The following is a 20,505-nucleotide window of genomic DNA, read 5'->3' as shown; positions in this document are numbered from 1 at the left end:
AGTTGACATTACGCACAAGATAAGACCTCTTTATATGTTCTAGCGCCGTCTTACAAAATATGAGTGCCTATTTAAGTAGGTAAGATGGCAAAACGCCTTCTTTACACAGGAGATCGGGTGAGTGAAACCATGTTAACCTATGGAGTGGTAATAACTAGTTTATGGTATAATGAGGTTTTTTTTAGATGTTTTTGTTTATGTGTACTATGAGATGCGAGATATGGAAAAAATATGTGATGTCCGTAGTAGTAGAGTCAAATATGCATGTGACATACATGGGTAATGGGCATGTATAGGCTTGCACCCCGCCATGGTCCAATCCATCAGAGATGTACTTGGAGGGTTGGCGTTAATGAGGTTAGTTGTAGGTGCATGTGTTTGTGTGTGTTGTCAGATGGGAGATATCAAAAAACATGTGATGTACGTGGAGGGTTGGTGTTGATGAGGCAAGTTGCAGTATATGCTCGTGAGATGCGAGATATGAAAAAAACATGTGATGCCCGTATTGAAATATGCAGGTGACATGCATGGGCAATGTGCAAAAGGTATGCTCGTGAGATGCGAGATATGAAAAAAACATGTGATGCCCGTATTGAAATATGCAGGTGACATGCATGGGCAATGTGCAAAAGGTATGCTCTTATGTGTGTATTTCTTCAACTTAAAGGTTTATCAAACTTGACTCTCTTTACTGCTTTTTCGATATTTTCTCGACATCCCTTTTCTTAGTGAATCAAATTCATTAGATTATTGATACATGATAGCTGGGTTTACTCATAACTACAATGGAGTTAAGCGGCTTTTGGGGAAACACAAGCTCAAGGGAGCGAGTCCCCTCGCTGGTTCTATTTAAAATGCATTGAGCATGAATAAAGATGTGATTAACCACCATCAAGGTTAGCATCAGAGGCATGGCTTTTGGTGTGTTTGACGGCTGGTTATAGAGGCTTGTGGTGCAAGTTTTCTTGACTTCTAAGCCCAAATGTAGGGGTTCCCCTCGTAGGAAGCCTTATGCTTCTAACAGCTTGGTTGGGACCCAACAGATTGTCGATTGGCAGAGCTCGAGCTAGCGTTCAAGGCCATTGTCTAATTCTTTGGCTTTGGAGATTGGGATATGGTGCATGAGGCTTTTGGGACCCAGACAAAAGGGTTTTTGTTGTAGAAGCCTTGAGCTTCCAATGGGGTTAGGGGTCTGGGTAAAACTCTGTTGTATGGGGCGGCTCTCGCTTGGCGTATCTTTGCTCATTGTAAACTTTTGGCTAAATGGTTGGTTTGCCATGGGCATTATATTTCCTTGGCTAGCTAGGGTGCTCTCCTTCTTATTGATCTCCCTCATGAAGGGTTGTTAAGGTTGAGATTTGGGGGTGGTTTTTGTCTTGGCTAGCCAAGGTGCTCTCCTTCTTGCTGACCTCCCTCGTGAAGGGTTGTTGAGGTTGAAGCGTGGGGGTGGTCTTCACTTTGTTGATAAGGTTTTGGATCTCCATAGAGGTTTGAGTGTTAGGAGTTACCTAAGGTGATGGTTTGTAAGTGGAGGCTTGCAAGTGTCAGAGCTTTACCTAAGGTGATGGCTTATAAGTGGAGGACAAGGCTTGGGACATTGGTAGGTGTGCGGGGTGTCATAATCCACCAAGGGTATGGTAACCATTCCTTGGGGAAGCTCACAGTTCTTTTTGCGAGCCTCCAAACTACACAATTAGTGGTTGCAATACATCCCCTTCCAAGGTTTATGCTCTCTTTTATTGTATATGCAAGGGGTCACATAAAACTATCATATAAAACTTACAACATATGCAAGTTTAGCTTCAATATAGAATTCATCTTCAAAACAACCGACAATCATAGATTGAGAATTGTTTACCATGATAATGGTTGATGTGGATGGTGCGAGGGGTGGGTGGCTTAATGAGGTTCCACGTCTCCCAAGGCAACATGTGGCTAGCCCTGACATCAACTAAGGCGGGCCATATAGCTAGGTAGTCTTTTGGGGAAACGCAAGCTCAAGGGAGCGAGTCCCCTTGCTGGTTCTATTTCAAATGCATTGAGCATGAATAAAGATATGATTTTGACATCATTCAATCATGCGAACCTTGTACTAAGCTTTTAAGTATCCAAGGTGCTAAAACGTGAATCTAATCCTCAGAGTCAGAGAGGGGCTGATATTGTTGGTCCTCACCATCCAACATCTTGTTAGAATCTCTACATATCTCAACTGACATGGTTCGAGCGATTGTGTCAGACTCACATTGCTTAGAATTCATCGACCCATGGGATGAGTTGGTAGGCTTTGGGAGGGGGTTATATTCTTAGTCCTTATCTTCACCATCCAACTTCTTGTTACAAGCTCTCCATATATCAATTGACGTGGTCCAAGAGCAGTTATGTCAGACTCATTGGTAAGAATGCCTCGACCCATGGGTCTTCCCTATTTTCAAGTTTTTTTTCCAACAAGGACTAATTACCCTCATTGGGGTGAGAATGTCTCAACCCACGGGATGTCTTCCCTATTTTCAAGTTTATTTCCAACAAGGACTAGTTACACTTACATATGTATATGTGATTGGTTTCCCAATCATGAACCAACCTTATGTCTCTCATGTAAGGCCTTCCGAGGATCATGGTGTATGATCCTCTCATGTAAGGCCTTCTGATGAGGATCATGGTGTATGATCCTCTTCTCTAAGAATCTATCACCATGAATGTTTGGTAGAAGTGTAGCCCGAAGGTCTTAATCTTTGTATCCTAAAGGATGCCCAAAAGCTTAAATGTGTTTCCATTGGCAAGCTTGACCATGAGACTCACCGCCATTCCTTTATAAACAATAGGGATCATGGCATTCATTTCATCACTTTCAAACTTCCGAGGATAAGAAGGCTGTGAGGCTTGGTATGTCCCTCGTGCAATATTTACGCTCACTTAGCTTGTACTCACTCGAAGGTGGGCTTGGACCTACCAATGTATAGGAGATATGCACTGAGCCTTCACTAGGAGGTGGTGCCTCTAATGATGGAGTTAAAATAAAGTCGTTACCTATCAAATCAGAGAAAACATTGTGGTGACTATGATGACACATGGAAGGCCAACTTTCATCTTGCCTGAGTCTGCCTTCATTGCATCTAGCAATGTGGAATTTGCTTGGATTGGTTTCAGAGGTAGAGGCTTTAGAATTGACTCTTTTTATAACTTCTTAAGAATTTTCATGGGTTTGGCCATGGTCTTTGGCATGCTGTGAGGTTCCCTTACTGATTCTATGATTGATTTGGAATAGGGTTTGGGATAGACTTACGTAAGATCAGTGGTTTGTGCTTGACCACTTGCTCAAGTATTGACTCTAGTTCAGCTTGCACCTTCCTTACAAGCGATTGGGTATGTTTCATTTTCTCCTTCTCTAACATGGGGTTAGGTTACTTTTTGATTTTGTTTGGAAGATTTATATAGTCAATGGGTTTCTTCTCTATTATTTATTTATTTTTTGAACCTTTTTTTGCTGGGCTCATGTGTCCAAGCTCACGTCTACAGGTTCATATCTCTAGGTTCATGTCTGCATGCTTTTATCCATAGGCTTAGGCGTGTAGGCTCATGTCTATAGATTGTGAACTAGGCTCATGTACTTTATTTTTATGAAATAGGCCAACCTTAGCCACACAATTGTATATGTAATAGGCTTATAACAAGGTTGGTGTGTAATTATTGGGCTTTAATATCTTAATAATTATCATGGAGGACAAGAAATTAAATTGTAGCACTAGTATACATTATATGACAAGAAAATACTTAAAAGACATGAGTAGGTATGTCCTTACAAGTCTTTAAGGTAGTAATAATTGGTTGGTATAGTATAAAGTATATCTATCTCTAAACTCACGTATGTTGATTCATGCCTCACATCTTAAGGCTAACATCTCACATCTCTAGGCTCACATGTGTTGACTCATGCCTTTTTTTCGTGGGACTGTGGGCTTATGTCTCCCAATCCAAGGGCTCGTTTGGCCTCATTTTTTAGGTTTTTTGGACTTGATGGGAGGTGATTAAGGATCTTAATCTTAGCTAATGGTGGTTATACAAGTATTTAAGTGTTTTTTATTATTTTTTATTGGTTTTGCATTATTTTTAAGCCACTAATTTAAACAATGCATAAAAAATTATAAAATGCATGAATAAAAATTAAATGTCCATTGTTATGTGCACCTTGTCAAAAGGGGGATAAGTGCAAATATTATTGCATGGTTGATCTTGTTGCTGAGTTGTATGGCATCATTAAGTCTTTGAAGAAGGCATCATCCTCTAAGAAGTTTTCAATAGCCCAGATGCCTATGACTATTTTGAGAGGGGTAGGCGTAAGTCATGTTCGACTCTAAGGAGGATACTCTAAGGAGGATAGAAACATTTCAATCAGTAGAGTAGAGGAGTTAGAGGAGACTTATGAGAGTGACTTAGATTGATATATTAGTGATCATGATGTTGACCTTGATAGCCATGATGATGGGATGAGTATGATGGGAATTGAGAGTGCATGGGACTAGGAAGGCCAAAAGTGTTAGGAGGAGTGCTCATATGTCCTTAGCTTTGCATCAATTGGTTCCTTAGATTTGGCAGATGGTCAAGATGATGATGATTCACTTGAGTACATGTTCTATGTTAGTGATGGCCAATTACACAAAGCCCTTGAGTAGAGGAGGCTTTGGTGTCTACTGACAGTGATTCTGATATTTGTATATCACCTCGTAGTCCGAAGGTGTGGTTTTCCATGGTACATGGGTGGTTGTGTCTACAATGTTAGCTTTCTATACTCGACATCTGACAGCTTCTTGTGTTTATGTGCTTTGTCGAAATCCGATAGCTCCTTATATTTATATATCACCTCATAGTTTGGAGATGTGGTTTTCCATGGTAACTGAGGTGGCTGTGTTTGCAATGTTAGCTTTCCATACTCTCAACATCCGATAGCTTCTTGTGTTTTTGTGTGGCCTTGGTTTTTCTAAGAAGATATGTAGTTTCTGATCTAGTCTCCATTCATGAGAATGCTCCGAGGAGCTAGCTTTGGCTAGTATTGATACATATATGGATAAGTCTTTTTGACTGTATTTATGGTGATCTAGTTCTTCATATGGGTGTCGAGACTCACATTGAGTCTACTTCACATGATGTCTTGTGATCCAGATTGAGAGGTTCTATCCATTGAGCCTACTATGCATGATGGCATGTATCACATTGATGTGATCTTATTTGATGGTTCTCTAGGTTCTCATGATATTAATCTTCATGCTGATCATGTTGATGGTGTTTTTATCGATCATACATTGTGCATGGATGATGTGCGTACTTGTGTAGAGTCTTTTTATCATGATGATGGTGATGCAGTGTGATTATGTAGTGTTTGCTTTCTCTTGATCATCATGGTGATGATGTTGCTTATGTGGATGCTGTTTCTCATGATATTATTTTTAATGAGATCCATGATGATATTCACGATGTTTTTACGCATGATGAGATCCATGTTGATGGATTTTTCCATGTGATGGAGGGTCTATTCCATTATATTGTGAGGCATAATGGGGCTGATTTGCCTATCCATGCGGAAGTGGGTTTACAACTATTCACAGGAGATATATTTAGCTTATTGCCTATGATGGGTAACAAGACATGCGGATCTTTATGGAAACTTTCATATCATTGCTCTTTCATATGAAAATAGGTGTTCTTTCATATGATGGATGCTTAAGCATATGCTTATGGATTATATGTTGCACTAGAAGAGTGTGGATTTTTCTATGCTATTGGCATATTGTGGATATTATACATGTATGGTTCTGTGTTTATATTATTTGATGTTGATATGGGAGGTATATTTCTTGAAGGCCCTCCTTGTGCTTTGCAATGCATAGGGAGGAAGGAGCAGATTTCTCTTATGATGCCCATGGATTTTGTTCATAGTGATGATATCACCTTGATTGGTGACACACATGTTCATGATGTTGTTTATGTGGATCATAGTTATGATTATCATTCTTTTGATGATGATATCTTTTATGATGCTATGTCCGAGTTAGAGTATTATGATGCTCAAGATGATATTCTAGTGGAGGAGTATATTCTTGCTCTAGTATCCATCCATGCTTTCTTGATACAATTTTGTTGAGATCCTATTTGCATAATTTTATGGTGATGATTTTTTACCATATGCTTCATCGGCATATTTTCTTGATGGTGTGCCATCTTGGGCACATGTTCCACTTTCTGGAGGTTTTACATTGACGTATCTTTTTGGTGATAGGCTATTCTCAGCCAATGATGATGCAGATATTGGTGCTTCATATGCAGATTCTTATGTTGCAGTTTGATGGTAGTTTTCTTTGGAGGATGATCCGACCATCAATGCTTTCTTGATACAGTTTTGTTGAGATCCTATTTGGCATGATTTTATGGTGATGATTTTTTACCATATGCTTCATCGACATATTTTCTTGATGGTGTGCCATCTTGGGCACATGTTCCACTTTCTGGAGGTTTTACATTGACATATTATTTTGGTGATCATAGGCTATTCTCAGCCTATGATGCAGATATTGGTGCTTCATATGCAGATTCTTATGTGGCAATTTAGCATGGATTACTCCATGTACTTGGGGTAGAGATTTCATTCTTGATGCATGGTTTTATATTTTTATATTGTATGATATATCATGGTATCACATGTATATGTTGTGTGCGCAACCTTGGCACGACCCTATCATGTTTTGGCAAGGGAAGTCTATGGGTTTGAGTTGTCAAATTTTTTATTCGATCCACCGAATGTGCCAATTATTGGGGCTGTGTGCACGTACCCCTATGTTTGCATGTGAACACACTCTTAGGAGTTTAGGCTTCATAATCCGTCATATCCTATAACGTGCAAGGAGTTATAACTACTCCATCATCTTGTATTTGATGCATAATCTAACGAATGAATGAGTAAGCAATCAATCAATGAAAATCTATGTCTTTCTATCTCTCAGTCCGACATTTGTCTTTAACAATTATCCAAGCAATCAATCAATTGAAATCTCTGTCTCTTTATCTCTCAGTCTGTTTGAAGGCATAAATGCCTTTAACAATTATCCAAGGCAGTGTATCATATCAACTTTAATATTGTAGAAAATCAAGCATTGTAACGTATACATGGAGCTCAAAGGAGGACGAGTTTGTCTAAGCTATATGGTCAGATGTAGCAGAGTTTTTATCATGCAAAGGGCATGTTCCTAGAGCTCTAGTGAGATGTATTTTTGAGCTTTATCTAGATAGTCCATGTGTTGGACAAAGAAAGGTTAAGATGACCTAAAAAGCGTGTACATACAAGTATAGAAGATGTTGGTAGCAAACTTGACATAAATTTAAGAAGGTCAGAGGACGTGTAAACTTTGAGGGAGTTCCACAAGGACCTAGAGAGGTGCTTGTTGGTAGTGGTAGTATTGCTAGGTCAAGCTAGATTTGCCCTCATTCTTTTAAGGAGACTTCCTAAACCCATGTCAATGCATGGTTATTTAGAAGGATTGTTGTACTAAAATGTTTCTTTGATAGGAACCACACTCACACTTCATTCCTATAATGGATAAGGGGTAAATTGCCTAAGGAAAATTTGTAGTTACCTTGGTCAAATACATAAGTATTTGTGTGGGAAGATTACCAAGTATGAAAAGAGAATAGGGAAGACCAAAGAAGACACATACAAACCCTAATTGCTCTCATTTATCCATCTCACACAATGTAGAGAAACTCCATAGCTAGCTTTATTCTCCTTCACCAAAAAATACTACACACTCATAATGATAAGTTCACACAGAGAGTAAACCTAATACTAATGTCTCCGCACACAACTAGACTATTGTCCACACATCTAATGCTATATCAACCAGTTGTCCATGAACTTGCATTCTCAACACTCCCCCTTAAGCTCACCATCACTGTAAGACATGGGGATCATAGCCACTGAAGAGGAGAGAGAGGGGACCCGAGCAGGTGCACAGGTGTACACAATTACAATGCGCAAAAATGCATGCAGCTAGAGCCATGTGTTGCTAATACGCGGCTATAGCTGCATGTATAGCATTCTTGAGGGCTAAAACTATCCCATCATAGAAGAAGAAGCACAAAATGTATTGTAATACAATCAAATATAGACGAAATCAAGACTAGCAAATTGAGCAATTATTTATTGAATTAGGATGAGCTTGGCCCAATCTCTTACATCTTCTATTAAATCCATACATGCTAACTCATCTATCTCTAGATCCATATTTCCCATTGTATGATCAACAAAAAGATCTATCTCACTAGCAATGGACTCAACATCATCATCATCAAGATGCTCAGAATCAATTCTTTCCTCATTATTTGAGATAAAGATACCTTCATCTTGATTAGTTAGGGGTATCTCGCGTTCTTCATCTTTTACTTGATTCTCTGCATGTTCATTTTCGACCGCCACTTCGTCCATGAGCTCTTCAACATCCCTATCTTGAAAAATGCTCTTTGAACGAGGAGCGACTTGTATGACATACCACCATTTCTTGTCATTTATATCCGCATGAAACACAACCTTGTAAGAAGAAAATATGTAAGCATAGCACATGGGTTCAACAAAAGGGGTTTTTTAATCTCGAATTTATGTATTTTTCACATATGGAAGGTTACTATTTAAAAGGAGTATTTACAGATTGAATAAAAAAAGGGTATCTTTTATTCATTAAAAATTTACAGATAAGGGGTTTTTTAATTAGGCCTTGAACGCACATGATATATAGAGTTTACATATAGTGAACCCCCTGAGGTCACCATCTCTCCATATTCTTTGGCCTTCTCCATTTCTTCATAAAGTCAATCAATAGTATAATCTTTTGGAAGTGATGCAAGCTCCGGAGGAAATGGCAAGCCTCTCGAATGCATCCTTGCCACACCCACCTCTTCATAACTTCACTATTGACAATACAAAATATATTCACCTTCTTCAACATTAATATGTCCGTTCTCCTTGCTCTTCCTTTTCCTTGTGGTACATGGGACACCATGCACTCATCTTCCTCATTACTCCACAATCGTGGCATTGTGGGATCTACTCGTCGAGAGAGAGACTCTGAAATGCGGACACATGCTTCTTGCACTAACCAACCCTCTACCATGCATCCTTCTGGCCTAACTCTTTTCCTAACAAAATCCTTCAAAGTCTTCATGAAATGCTCAAGGAAGAACATCCACCGAGCATGTGTAACACCACACACCGACCACAAGATGTAATTGACTAGTGAGAATAGTTCTTAGGAGGTTCTCCTCTATCATGCACAATGCCTCCACTGTCATTACTCAAGCTGATCAATAGTGGATGGATGGATCTCCTTGGAAATTATGTAGGCTAAGATGAAGTTGATTCCATTTAATTAGCATGACATGTCTCAGAAACTAGCACAACATGTTAGAATTTTAGTTTTTTCATACATCACCATCGCCCCCATTTTGTAGCTGGGGGGATTCCCTTTGTAGATGAAACAAACTTCTCATGATTAATTAGAAAAAATCGGTGATGGTCTTCATACACGACCTTCTTGATATGCATAGGCCATGATGTAACAAGCGTTGGCCCACAAATAGGACAAGCATTGTTTGACCGGATGTTGTGAGTCCTAATTATGCACAATGCACAAATAAAATATATTTAGAGACATATAATATTTGATAATTCAAATCAAATGGAAGGTGATTGAGAAGAGAAAACATACCGGAGCACTCTCCATATCCCCGAAAGTCATGCATTCTCCACATTAAAATTACCTTCACCTTCGTGCTACATTGTGCAAGTGGCAAGTGGTTGGGATACATCATGCACTTGAATGCCACACCATAGTGTGTCAAGCTCCTCAATCAAAATCAAGATACACATCCATGTTCTTAACCTTGTGCTTTTGCCGAGAACCTGAAGAGCTAGTATCACATGACCCTTATTTATTGACTTCCAAGGAGGAAGAATATAGTCAATAAATAAGGGTCATGTGATACTAGCTCTTCAGGTTCTCGGCAAAAGCACAAGGTTCCTTGGAAGTCAATAAATAAGGGTCATGTGATGCTAGCTCTTCAGGTTCTCGGCAAAAGCACAAGGTTAAGAACATGGATGTGTATCTTGAACCTTTGATTGAGGAGCTTGACACACTATGGTGTGGCATTCAAGTGCATGATGTCTCCCAACCACTTGCCACTTGCACAATGTAGCACGAAGGTGAAGGTAATTTTATTGTGGAGAATGCATGACTTTGGGGGATATGGAGAGTGCTCCGGTATGTATTTTATTGACTTCCAAGGAGTGTATATATTCTCTATGACAGGATGTGGTCCATGATGTCAATTTGAGACCAAATGAATTGAATCCGTCCTACCTAACCAAGTCATAAGTGATGGGACTTGTCCTTGAATTCCAACCACTCCTCTTTTATGTGTTACCATGCCGATGAATCCATCGGGACCCTCATCGTGCCATCGGTGGAACGATTTTGTGCATGCCATGTCATGAGTTGTTCGACAATAAGCTTGCACACCGAAAAATGTATTGAATGTCGGGAATGATAGGAAAATGTCTCAACACCTTTTGAGGAATCATTGTACCTCTCAAATCACTTCATTAATGAGACTCTCCACATTTTGAACATTGAGTTGCATCTTTATGATCATCCCAAAATAGCACACAATCATTGACACATGCATGTATACATTCGTAATCCAGGCCAAGTGCTGTCAATAGCATGCGTCCTTGTGCGTGGCATCTTGCTGTCCAGAAGGAAGCATCTTCTTCATGAGCCTACAAAGAGTTTCAGAGAATTTTGAATATTATTTATAAAAGGTGTAGTATGTTAAAATTGTGACAGACTAACCACAAACACCAAGGACTCATTGAAAGAGGCTTGTAATAGTAGCATTGTTCTAACCATACATGGTTAGAGCAATGCTAGTGTATGGTTTACTAAACTTGCAAACCATACATGGTTTGCAAGTTTAGCGACTCCAAGGTCGCAAAACAAAGGGTGGAATATGCACACCCCTCGTAGAGTTAAGTGCAAGTAACTTGTCGTTTGATCTTCGTCAATTGAGGCCTCTGGATCCTCCCCTCCTTCTTTCTCAAAGAAGTCATCCATCATCTCGTCTCCATGCCAAAATAGTCTTCGACTTCATGTGCCATTAATGGAGGCATTTCTTCCTCATGTGCCATTAATGGAGGCATTTCTTCCTCATGTCGAGCACACAGGCTCATCCGAATTGAATCATGGAGGTCTCTAAAGCCTTTACGTAGTTGTCCACTAAACACGGAGTAATGAGGCATAGATAGACTCCCTCATCCTACAACTTCCCTCCGCATCCTCTTCCTAATAAAAACCATGGACTACCTTATGAATACCTAAATCATGTGTATAAGAACTTGTGATAGAGAATATATACACTCCCCGATCTAGCAGCATGTCGTACATATTCGAATTGGTTATAATCTTGCACATGCTTTATTGTGATTCGTCATAAATGCACGATTGTTCCCTTGCATCTCTCACATGGACGTGGAATCTTTTGACGTAACCACTCATGCCAACTTCGCACAGGTGTCTCATCATCATCAGAAGAAGAAGGCAATGGTCGTCTATGTATGGTGGGCACCTAAAAAGCATGTCATGCAATACAAGTTTATGAAATCACCATTCAACTTCATCAAGCACAAATTTAGCTCTCAACTCTTTGTTTTTTTCCCAGTACACGGCTATCAGCGGCTAGAGTTGCAGCCATAGCCGTGTACTGGGAAAAACAAATCGGATACTTCCCTCCCATGCTGTGCTGCTTGCTTTCGTATTCAACTTCATCAAGCACAAATTTAGCTCACTGGTGGAATCTGCCAAAAATAGCTCTCTAGTTTTTTTCCCAGTGGGTGGCTATCAGGCATGGCTATATATGTGGCTAGAGCCGTGCCCATTTCCGCATACTAGGAAAAACAAATCGGATACTTCTCTGCTGCACTGCGCCGCTTGCTTTTGTATTCTTGCATTTACTGTTTGTAGGATATTTTGGAGGGAGTGGAGGCTACCTAATCTCCAACCCTACTCTCTCACCTTCAGAACCCCTTCTCCTCGTCTCCCTCACAAGCTCTCCTCCTCTTCCACATTCCCACCTTCACAAGCCCTCCTCCTATCAAGTTATGTACCTTGCTCCTTATCTTCTTTGTTTTCTTTAATCTTTTATTTTTGAAAGTGCACTAATCTAGGGTTTGAGACTTATCAATTGTTGTTTCCTTCTCTTGTATGCTTGTTTCTCTTTAATCTTTTGTTGCTTGCTTCTCTTGTATGCTTGCTTGCTCTCTTGTATGCTTGTATGCTCTCTTGAATGCTTGCTTGCTCTCTTTTATGCTTGTATGCTCTCTTGAATACTTAACTAGTTATATTAATAGTTTTTTATAAATAAAAACTTTGCTTATTTTAATGCTTTTTGTTTCTTCTCCTTCCAAAGAAGATCATCCGCATACAAGCCCTTCTCACAAGCATAAGAGGTAAGCCCCTTCACCTTTCTCTCTTATATGCTTGTTTTCTCTCTTGAATGCTTAACTAATTATATTAATATTTTTTAATAAATAAAAACTTTGCTTATCTTAATACTTTTTGTGGCTAGGTTTAGGGTTTCTTCTCTAGAGAAGATCAACTACCGTATAAGCCCTTCTCACAAGTATAAGAGGTAAGCCCCTTCACCTTGCTCTCTTGTATGCTTGTTTGCTCTATTGAATGCTTAAGTAGTTGTATTAATACCTTTGCTTATCTTATTGCTTTTTGTGGCTAGGTTTAGGTTTTTTTCTCCAAAGAAGCCCTTCTCACAAGCATATTAAGAGGCTCATAAGAGGTAAGCCTCTTGACCTTGCTCTTTGTTATTTTTGTATCGTCGGGTTCCAGGGATTATTTTTCTTGCATATGTTTTGCCTCTAGGCCTTATTCATGCATGAGACCTTATTCATGCATATGTTTTGCCTCTAGGCCTTATTCATGCATGAGACTCTATGCATTAAGCTCTACGCATGAGCTTCTATGCATGAAGCTCTATGCATAATAGAAACTTCCATGCATGAGGCTTCATGCTTGAGCTTCTATACATAGGCTCTATGCATGGGGCTTCATGCTTGAGCTTCTATACATAGGCTCTATGCATGGGCTCTATCCATAGGCTTCTATGCATAGGTCTCATGCATAGGCTTCTATACATGAGGCTTCAAGCATGAGGCTCTATGCAGCATGAGGCTTCTATGCATAGGCTCAATGCATGAGCTCTATGCTTTAAGACTTTATGCATAAGCTTTTTATGTAATGTATGCTCTATGTGAGCTATGTGAGCTATGTGTTTATTTAATGTTTTTTTGCATATAGATGTGGCCATCATGGGGTTCATCACCATCAGACCAAGATCCGATTTATGGAGGGGCATCCTCTAGTGCTGCTCCCATACCCATAGATGACCCAGATTTGCAGTGTGTTTTAGAGGCATAGGTGGCTTGGAACTGCCTGAACTCTAGGTATGGTGCCGATAAATTGAGTCATTGGGGCTTATCTCCCGCCTTTTATGTGCCTGATAGGTCATCTATCCCACTGTCTCTCCCACATCCATGCTTCCCACCACCTTCCCTATCCCTATCACTTCTACTTTGCCTACCCCTCATACTTCCACTTTTCCTACTCCTCGCCCTTTGGCTCCTCCTAATGCTCAGCACACTCCTATCATATTCATGGTGCCATCTCCCTAGCATGTGGCATCCTCACACTACCCCTCATACTTCCAATTTTCCTACTCCTCGCCCTTTGGCTCCTCTTAATTCTCAGCACACTCCTATCATATCCATGGTGCCATCTCCCTAGCGTGTGGCATCCTCACACGACGCCACTCAGGTGTGGTGATAGCTTGAGGGCTTCTCAGAGTCGTCAGTGAGTGATCGAGTAATGGGGGAGGTGGGTACAACGGATGCTTTGGGAGAGGTGCACGGTCACCTTCACTTATGGGCTTCTCAGAGCCGTCAGTGTGATCGAGTAATGGGGGAGGTGGGTACAGCGGATGCTTTGGGAGAGGTGCACGATCACCTTCACTTATGACAACAAGCGAAGTTCTTGGGGAGGGTGGGATGATTTACTATACCCCTAGATGAGGAGGGCAAGCCTTATATGGATGACACGGGATGGCCGGTTTATTATACCTTCTGTCATTTAGTCAACTAAACATATAAGGATGCCTTCAAACCATGGGGAGAATAAAAGACAAAGATTTTATGTATGTAGTTCAGTGTATGCATGAGCGGCTTCCAAACGCATCGGGCACATATTTTCTCGCTGACTAGGTGAGAAATCGCATTATAAAGATCCTCAATAATAGGAAGTCTCACGCAAGGAGGTGCACGAAAGAGGGAAAATAAATGCCTACCAACTGCACCATTAAGGACTGGAAGAAGGCGAAGAAGGAAGTGAGGGAGCGTACTCAACACCCTCAACAAAAGGCCGTGTGTGCGAGTCAACTGCTCAAGTATGGTACGACGAAGTATAGATCCAGAGGAAAGGCAGGCTATCTCGCACAATTTGTAAGTTTTCTTCACTAAGTTTACTTCTTGTGTTGTCGTGATTTTTATATCTCATGCATGTTGAAATTTGTTGTATGTAGGAAAGGGTGATAGTCGCCCCCCAACGTCTGGAGAGAATAGGTACCGCAAGTACCATAATAAAGTGCACACTTAGGAGTGGCTCAAAATCCATGGAGTGGTCACTGAAACAGATATCCAACGAGCACCGTAGGGAAACTTGGTGAGTCTCCAAACTTGATTTTTAATTATCACCCAACTTGTTTTGCTTGTGTGGCTAAGTTGTTTGCATTGTATCACTATTTAATGCAGGAAGATGAGGATGCTGAAAGTGACAGGGATGATGAAGGTGGTGGTGCACATGGTGAAGATGTGGGCAAAGATAAAGATGAAGATGAACACGAAGACGCACCACAATGAATTAATTTAATTATTGCCTTCATCTTTTATCATTTTTTGGGACATCCTCTTTTATCATTTTTTGGGACATCAACACTTAATGTATTTTGCAACTTTGTATATAATTTGTACGTAATAAAAACCATGACATTGTTGTCTTGAAAATATTTTGGTGTTTTAAGTGTTTTTTTTGTGTTTTTAAGTGTTTGTCTTTAAAAAAAAGTTTAAATTATGTGATTTAAAAAAACATGGACATAATGGGTGAGATATGTGGGGACACATGTCCCCATATATCTCACCCATTCGGTCCCCGTTTTTTTTTTTTGCAAACAGTACGCGGCTATACGTGTTATTGATAGCCTGGCTATGAATGCGGCTATAGGTGTTGGTGTGGCCCAGCTATAAGTTTGATTATTAATGCAGTTATTTGCACGACTACGTTGCTGGTAGCTGCAATTTTTAGATCCTTTGATATTTTCACGCTCTTCACATGACTGCACTCTTCGTTTGTTTGTAGTGCATGTGCATCTCATGTACTCCAAGTCTATCTCTAAAGTACTTATACTTATCTTTACCAAGTGTTTTGGTAAAGATATTTGCAAATTATTCTTCTATCTTCACATGTGTCAAGTCAACCTATCCATCTAATACCTTCTCCCTAATGAAATCACACTGAGTAATTTTTTAGCCATACCACTTTACATGCAGCCATAAATGTTCCTCTATACTCTACCTTTGTGCTAGTAATTGTGGGTTGCTTCTTGTTTCTCTAACTGCAGCACTTCCCAAGTTAAATGCACACCCACTAGTCCTCTTGTCATAAGCACTTTCCTGCCCAGTCTGCATCTGTGTAACCATACACCATCACATCCTTTCCATGCTCATAAAATAAACCATAATGTACGTGGTGCATACATTGGTTACCCTAAATTCAAACACAATGTACATGTGGATTCCAACAAATTCCCAAAGTCTATATAGATGAGGGTTGCTTCTCCTCTAATGGTCATATAAAAAGCATGCATAGAACCAAAAGAAACACAAATGATAGGATATTAAAAACTATTAAATTTTACAAAAACCCTAGATAGCAACAAGATTATTTCTTTCATAATGTGATCCAAGGGTTGATGTCATTTGCAACACTTGGTAGGCAAGATACAAGAGGAAGGCACAATTTTTTTGGTGGCATAGATAAGACACAAGAAGTGAGCATAGATGATACACACATGCATGAGGAACAAGAAAACAAGATATGAAGTGCATATAGGAGAAGTGAGGAAGGAAGGTGAATAGGGAACCAACATTGAAATTTGGTATTAATTTTTTAAGAATATTCCTTACTCCTTAAGTTTGCCTTAATCAATCCTTACGTTTAAGTTGCCTTAGGAGATTGAAAAAGATGGATGCGATAGGTGGATTTAATGCACATGTGGAATCCTACATCTCTCTCTCTCTCTCTCTCTCTCTCTCTCTCTCTCTCTCTCTCTCTCTCTCTCTCTCTCTCTCTCTCTCTCTCTCTCAGGTTAAAACCTTAGCTTATCAATAACTAATTAATGCCTTGATAGGGGCATTAAATAATTAATAGCCTTGGAGTGAATAGGCACCCTTGGAGTGAAGGTTACATTGAGGGGAGATGATGGAAATGAGGTTTTACACTCTCTCATGAGATAAATTTTGGATCTCCATATGTAATTAATTGCAACAACATGCTATCAATTGATACACAGCACATCAATCAATATATAGCATATATCGATCGATCTCTATGTACTTTTAAATGGATATCAAATGTATCATTTGATAATATTATATATCTATGTACTTTTAGATGGATATTAAATGCATCGATCGATAATATTATATATCTATACATATGAATCTATGTATTGATTGACACAAGGCTCGAGTATTTTTATAGATTGATGCACCTCTTATCATAAAAATAAAGTAGCCCTATCATTGCATAGAATGCAACTCATACTAGTTTATTGAATGTAAGGAATATTATGACATTACATGTTAACATATACCAAACTTAGGTAGCATAGTTCTCAAGAACTACACTAGTGTGAATCGTGTAAATTCATGGCAACCTTTGTAACAAGACGCTAATTGATTACTTTTGTTCATCTTAAGGAATAGGGAGAAGTGAGGCTTTGAAAGGGTTGAGGTGCTGCTAAATGAGGCCCCTCAATCATGCTTCAAGCCTATTGAATGCTCAAATGTTAAATGTATATAACATGTTGAGAAAGTTAGATGATTAGGAAAGTAATCCTTACATAATTTTTTTGAAGAAAGTCATACACACATGCTCAAGGGGATATGCGGAGCCTTCCAAATGCATGGAAGCCAACGCAAGAGACAAGCATGAGATGGGCTACTTGGCCAGTTACCATATGTGCACACTTGCTAGCTAGGAGACCCATGTGTCAAAGTTGAATTTCAATGTCCATAATGACCATTGATCACATGAATGAGTACTCTTTGCATTTGGGATGTAGCCTCTTTATGAAGTCATGGGAGCTTTAGTTGAAGGCTCATTGTTTATAGAAAACATAAAATATACAATTCCAACCTAGAAACTTTTTATCGAAATTTTTGAAAAATCAACAAAATCCAAGTGATTATAGCTAGAATTTAGCTCAAAAATTTACAAGTTCTATAAAAAAAAAGGGCCTACAAATGGTTGAAGCTGCAAGTAATTTGATGTGTTGAGAGAAATGTTTACTATGAACCAATATTGTGAAGGCAATATCTTCCTTTGGTATGGGGAAGCATTTGATTTCGTTCTTTTTTTTGGCTTTATTAGTTTCTTGTTTTGTAAAGGGTGTCACAGATCTAGGCTCACAGTTTGTCCAAGACTCTAGACTCAGAGGGTGGGCATGTAACATGACCCTTGACAAGGATCCAGGCTAATTATTCTATGTTTAGATGGTATTGTAGTGAGGGATTTGCGATTGCAGAAGAAGGAATTAGCGTTTTAATGATTTGATCTTCTGGGCCATTGCTTTTTAATTATATTTTCCCATTATTATATATATATATATATATATATAGTATCAGCTAAGCCTCTTTGCATCCATTCGAGGTCACGTCCAATACACAGAGCAGTACTCGCTTTTGATGGCAGGCAAGCATGTGTTTGATATAATCAACAAAGGACTACTCCACTGTAGTGTAAAAAACTGTAAATAGTTCACGGGCGATTATATAATAAATACCCCACCAAAATCATATCAATGTAGTAGTCTGCTTTGGTCGAAATCAGTCTTTCAGCTCGTGAAAAAGCAAAGGCCACGTGGCCGATTTGATGAATTCTGAACCAAAACGTATTCTTCATAAGCACCTTGAAGTTGCCACCTTTTATATCCTGTGCGCTTTCTAATAATTTGATTCATGATTAATATTATTTGGAGCAATCGGCAATAATTTTAGTACTGCAATCCAGGCTCGTTGAGCTTTCCAAATAAATAAAATTCCAAAATTAGCTCAGCTTAGTGGCCTCGTCCATGAGTTAATTTTTTATTTCTAAAATTATGAAAGCCTGCCTGCACAAAGAAAATAATTATTGACATAGACTAGTCACCTCGCATATTATATTGTTTTTCCTCGTGAAATAAACATCATTTTTTAAAGGATTTGATTCCTTGAAATTTGCAGCGGAAATTTTTACTGCGCAGCAGTGGATGGTGTGTGTCATACGGCGCACTACTCACAGAAGCTGCACATTGGACTGCGCGAGAGAAAAAAAAAAACTAGTAATTTTCGATGATATATCTGATTATATTTACCGCCGTCAAAAAAAATGGCAGCTTAATTGAGAATTTGAGAGCAGCTTAATCTTACTTAATCATTGCTAATTAATCTTTCCGTTATAATTACGGAAAAGGGTCGTTGACGTGCAACAGGCTTGCACGTGGGCGGTCTTTGGGCTGCGGGACAAACCGATGAGAACTGTCTTGCAAACCCCTACTGTCCGGACATACACACATTTAAAAAAAGCTCAGATTTTCTCCACCGATTTGTTTGTTTTTTCTAATTAGAGTGCAAAGGTTTTGATTTGACCTAATCCAGGTCCCAAATCTCCTTTTTCGTGATCTTTATGCTCAGTTTCCCTCCATTTTTATTTTAATTAAGGTTTGATAAAGCCAGTATTTATAGCTAACAATTTTATAACTTACACTAATTTTTTTAACATTTACACTTTTTTAAAAAAATATGGGTGAGACTGGTGACTCGTGAGAGGTTGATAAGAAACATGGTGGTTAAAAAGAGCGGCCCTTTTTTTTGGGGGGGGGGGGGGGGGGGGGGGGGGGGGGGGGGTTGTTTTTCGTAGTGGGAGCATGGTGGGCTCCGGTGTGAATATGCCTCGTTCAAACATCAAAGGACGGGTCCCGGTCCCGGGCGTGTGCATTTTTGTACAATCTGAAATGAGGTCGGCCAGGACCTCCGCCCTCGTGGGGCGCATGATGGAGGACCGCCCAGGAGTACGTAGGCCCCACTACCGCCCGACTCCCACGTCAAGTGCACGTGGCTACGTGGCACTGCCGAGTGCCAACATGGCGGGCAGCTCAAAAATGGGGGCAGTCGTCCTTCGCCCGTGCACTGTCTCGGCCTCTGCTGATCCAAACACTGTCCGTGTGAGGCCACGCGTGGCTTGCGTGAAAAAAAAACACCTAAATTATGGCACTGTATTAATTGAAAATTCATTACTGGCAATCTCTTTATTATTTTCCAAGAACAAAATCCATACATTTTAGTTATGATTTTGGTTTTTTTCCCCTTACATTTAGTTAAATAACCTTGATTACTTTCACATCGTTATCTTTATTTCGATCCGTTAGAAAAAGATACATTTTAAAAAAAAGCGCACGGATATATTAAAAAATAAATATAAAGTTTACACGTACTCAAAGCTCAATACACAAAGAATGCTACGGAAGAGCTCATCCAAATGAATAAGGTTCAAGAGGAATTTCACTACAAGATCAGTTGAATCCACAAGGAGTGTTTGATAGAAGAGAATAAGCTTAAGAAATTGACCTGCTTTTCAAAGACTCAGAACTTCAAAATTATATTGTGCATTTCAAAGAAGTGAAAAGTATATTGTTCAAAATTATATTGTGCATTTCAAAGAAGTGAAAAGTAAGAAATATTATTGCATGAAAACCGCACATTTAGGTTATACGTTATGCTTCTCCAAAAAGATACATTTTTGAAACACCGATCCACTGCTCGAAAAATAAAAGCTTTTTCGAACCTATCAGAAATAAGGATAACGCACAAAATTAATCGAGATTTTACAGCTCAGAAGTTAAAAGAAAATGGCAGGATTATTACAACTAAAATGTATAAATTATGCCCCTTGAAAATAAAGGCAATCCCAAATTTCAACTGCAAAATCTAAATTTCACCAGGGGAAAATACGCATTTGTAGGATTGGACGGTGGAGGTTGGGTTCTTATAGCCAACGTAAGAGCAGGGTCACGCGACACCTGCGATGGAAA

Source organism: Cibotium barometz, chromosome 15, assembly GCF_041138505.1.
Source record: "Cibotium barometz isolate CiBa-2024 chromosome 15, ASM4113850v1, whole genome shotgun sequence".
NCBI lineage: Eukaryota > Viridiplantae > Streptophyta > Polypodiopsida > Cyatheales > Cibotiaceae > Cibotium > Cibotium barometz.
This window is presented reverse-complemented; position numbering follows the sequence as displayed.